The sequence below is a fragment of the Heloderma suspectum genome, chromosome 1 (assembly GCF_057233095.1).
Source record: "Heloderma suspectum isolate Gila_16-S chromosome 1, 16-S_ref, whole genome shotgun sequence".
NCBI lineage: Eukaryota > Metazoa > Chordata > Lepidosauria > Squamata > Helodermatidae > Heloderma > Heloderma suspectum.
In genome coordinates this window covers 333,231,747-333,236,215 of record NC_139458.1, presented here as the reverse complement: position 1 = coordinate 333,236,215, position 4,469 = coordinate 333,231,747, and positions in this window count along the sequence as shown.

Genomic DNA, 4,469 nt, shown 5'->3' with positions numbered 1-4,469 from the left:
TTTGTGACATAGGAAGCATACAATCCATATTTAATATCCCTTAAAATAAGGGGTATCTGCTAATCCTGATACATACGTAGGTAGTTTTAGTTACAAGAGAAATCGTCGTCGTTGTTGTCGTCGTGTCGTGTCCAGACCAAACTCCACTCTGCCAAAATGTAGCCACCCGCACCACCCAGCTGCGGTTCGATCAGGTGGTAGAAGGATTAGACAACGCAATGCTCCGTTACCAGGGTACGCCTGATTGTACAACAATCTTTGAGGAGGCTCCTTCCGTGTGCCCCAGAAATCGTGGTAAAATACCATCAGGCAACCAAAAACACAACTGGCAATTTACTAGGCCTCTGCCAGTGACCTTTTAATTTACCAAAAGTAAGTAAGGAAGAGGGAAACAAAACTATTGGCAGTAGAACAACATGGCTAGCCTTTGTCTCTGATTCTCCGCTCCCCGTCCCCCACCCCCACCCCGCTTCCCCTCCTTTGGGGCCTGGTGATTGAAATGCAATTCGAGCAGCAACTAAAGTCAAAGAACAAAGGACAGCCCAGTTGTCATTATGCTGGAGCAGCGGCGGAAGACGCCTCCCGTCACTGTGGATTGGACGCGCCCGAGTTTACTTCAAAGAAGAATAAATATTTGATCCGAATCGATCGTTAGTTTCCCTGGATTGATTCGGGAAGGGAGTTTGCCTCCTGCCTACCATGAGAGCTGTAACCGAATTCTACTCAGCGCGCAGCCAACAACACCGAGCCCCGAGGGGCGCCCGGGCGCGGCTCTGGCCTCTTGTCACTCCTCTCTCCCCCGCTCGCGGCCTGCTTCCCCCCATCCCCCGCTCTCCCAGGGCCCAATGAGGTCAGCGCGTGAATAGCGCCGCATTTCCAGATACGCCCTGGCACCACTTGGCGCCTCCTCGCGGGTGCGCGCGTTGCTTCAGCCGCCCTCCAAGAGGAGACAAAGTGGGAGGTAAGTAACGCCTGGCGCTGGAGCCATTGTTTGCAAAGGAAAGAAAAGGGTGTTGAAGAGCATGGAAGCAGAACAAGCACTGGATCCTTTTAAACTTTAAAAAAAATTTTTTTAAGTGCGCTCCTTTTGCTTTCTGCATGCTAAACGCTGGATGGAAGCAAAGGGCGCTTCAGTCTCGACACACTGCAAAGGCATCACTGCTGGAAAGTGAAAATAATAAGAATAGAAGTAAAAATAAACAGAGGTGTCTGGTGCAGCATCGGATTTCTCTTTGGTTTCTTTTCCTCTCCTCCGGCTTGGCAGCTGTTTTAAAAGGGAAATCTGCAGCGACGCAACCTTCTCTGATACCACGTGATGATGCCCCAGGAGATCTAGATCTAATTGTATTGCAGAGTTCGAGGGTGGGGGGCGATTCTTGATCTTCAGTGTAGCTTTAGCGTTTAAATAGGTTCTGAAGTTTTTATAGACCAGGAATCAGCCGCTGCTACTAGAATTGGAGACTTGAAGGGATCGTTCCTAGGATGTCCTTGGCAAGACTTGCCCGAAACTGGAGACTCGTTTAGCTGCAGTGCAACTTCAGGAGGAAAAATCCGGTAATGTGAAGAAGGCCTATAGATACAGGTGCAAGATTGCTGAATGCTGCAAAAGCTATCATGGTGAATGAGAGTTGAAAATAAGTGAATACCAAGCTTTTACAAATATTCTAGTACAGAGTTTTGTTTTAGTTTTAAGAATTTGACATTTCTTTCTGTACAACAATTTTGAGCTTCCCATTTTAAAATAGGCATTTGGAGAAGATAAGATTAAAAAAAAAGCTAAAATGTGGTAGCCTTTAGCTATGAGCAATAGATTTATGCAAAGTATTTGGTAATTTATGCTGCAGTCCCAAATACACTTATTTGGGAATTATTAAATGCAGAGGGACTTGCTTTTTAAAAAAATATTTGGAAGAGAAAGTTCAGCTCTATCATTTTTGTAATAAAACTGGGTTTATAAACTACTTTACCTTCTTATTTGATTCTCCCCTCCCAATATGTTGATTAGTCTATTGTAGTTGCATGTACTGTACTATATTTATAATGTTTACTGTTTTTAATACTTTATCTAAAATACATAAATGATTGCAATCACTGCAGCACTGGCACATAAACAAATAGTGTCACAGTCTAGTATATTTTGGCATATAATGTGCCATAGGCTTCCAGAATCTGACAACTGACCTTGTCAACTTTATCTTGTCAACAGCTCTCTCTCTGTATGTGCATGCATGTACATATATAATATGCACACTATATTATATAAAATGCTGTTGAGATTAACATTGTGTATTTAAATTATGCTGTTCTGGATTAAGAAAGTGGGTAGGGAAGATGATTTTACCACACATGTGTATCAGAGGTGTGATAAAATCCTGTTACCACTTGGCAGGATGATGTAGATATCTAAGCTACTGTGTGGTAAGAGAGCTTACCTGGAGACATTTGAAGATCTCTATGGTGCTTTAAACATCTACTTTGATTATGGAAACCATCTCCTTGCAAATGGAGGAGGAAGAAAATGCTAGTTGATCATGTGGTCGTCACTTAGACCACATGACACTAAAAAGTGTGCATCTGAACTTTTCTCACACCATGTTTTCTATGTCTCAATTGCTGTTAATGCAGGATGAAATCAGAACTGACGGTACATTTAACTAATGCATTATAAGCATGTTTAAATACCACCTGATTTAAGTGATATGTGAAAATGCCTTTTGTCCCACTCAAGAATGGGAGTGCCCTCAAAATAGTTCTTATGGCTCATCCTTGCTTTTAATCTGTGGAAGGGAAAAGTCCTAACCAGTTCTTTGTAACACACACAAACATAGTTTGATATAGTATTCTAAATTAAGCCAATGGCATTTAGAGAGCTAACTATAAAACAGGACTTTGAAATAGATTTAAGCTTCAATTCTGTGCACACTTTCTTGGGAGTAAGTCCAACTAAAATCAGTAGAACTTCTGAGTAAACTTGCTGATGTGATTTGGCTGTGTCAAGTGGCACTGGTTTTAAATTGACCAGTTGTCAATAGTACCCAGTGAAAGCAATCTATTGGGTCTCCCCTCCCCTTGGTAATAGTTCTTATTGAAATAGATTTCAGCATTTAGGTTTTATATGAAATAACAGGTTTTTTTAATAATTATTTAATTTAGTCCTGAGTATTCACCATCTTCTGGTTCCCCCTAAACAATGTCAATAATTTTAGCACTTCTTTTAAAAAAGGAAGCATGCATTGAGCATTAAAGGGGGAATGCATCTTTCCCCTGCCCTTTAAAATCCTAGAATAGAAATACAAAGTGTGTGTGTGTGTGTGTGTGTGTATGGGGGGGGGAGAAATTAAAGTGTTTGGTGTATAGCGAACTGATTCGTTTTACATGATCTTCAGTATGGGTTGTTGTTTTAGTTTTGAACTCAAAATACGTTTTTCTTCTCACCTTGGAAAAGCTGGTTTTGCATTCAAATATAGAGGCCTCCGTATTATTTATTACTTATACCTCACTGTTCCTCTGAAGAACTCAAAAGTATATTTGCAAGGCTTTTATGTAGTCCCTCATTTATAGAACCAAAGAGGCCTTAGCAGTAGAACCACATGATGTTGCTTCAATTATCTGGATGATGATGATGGTTCAGTACCATCAATGAAAATTCAGCAATTCAGAAGCTTCCTAAGCAAAAAGAGAGACCCCTGCTCACAAATAGCCTGCAGTTTATATTTGACAAGAGGATGTTAGAGAGGGATGAATGTGAATCAATACAGCTGCCCACATTTAAGCACTATGGCTGGATATCAGGATCAAGGCGATAGTCTTTATATAATGAAAGATGATGCAAAACATTCAGTTGTTCAGAATTAGACAGGCAGTCAAACTTGTCTCAGCCACTTATTTAAACAAGACCCAGGGAATAGCTTCCTTTCCCATTTGGAGCGTGTGTGTGTGTGTGTGTGTGGTGAGAGTAATTGGGTAGATCGTATAATTGCTGCTTAGGTTTGTGGGAGAACTAGTGCAAAATGATGTAATGGGCGTGTGGAATATGGTGCGCGCGCGCGCGCTGGATGTTCTGTTTTAAAACTATTGTGCGGATCCACCCCGGCTTTCTTAGGAGCAAGTGGTTTGAGGAATCGGCAATATGAGGACGGACCGTGGGTGAAATGGCTTGAGCTTTTGGACTCATAAAAGCAGCATTAGAAAAGCTCCCTTCTGAAAAGTCCTTGGCAGCTTCGGCCGATGTGTCGGCTGCAGGGACGTCCGAGCCAGCGCCCAAGGGACGCCTGTGCCTTGGATAAGGGAGCGACGCTTCCCCGTCTAGGGCTTCGAGCGAACCGCGTGGAGCAGTTTCACGCTCCGCCCCCTTTCCTGGAGGCACATTGTTCCCATTGTGGCGAACGGGCGTGCTTTGTGCGGTGCGCGCGCTGCCGCCGCCGCCGGGTCATTGACGCGCCTTCTTTTTGTGCCCCGTTTAGCGGCTC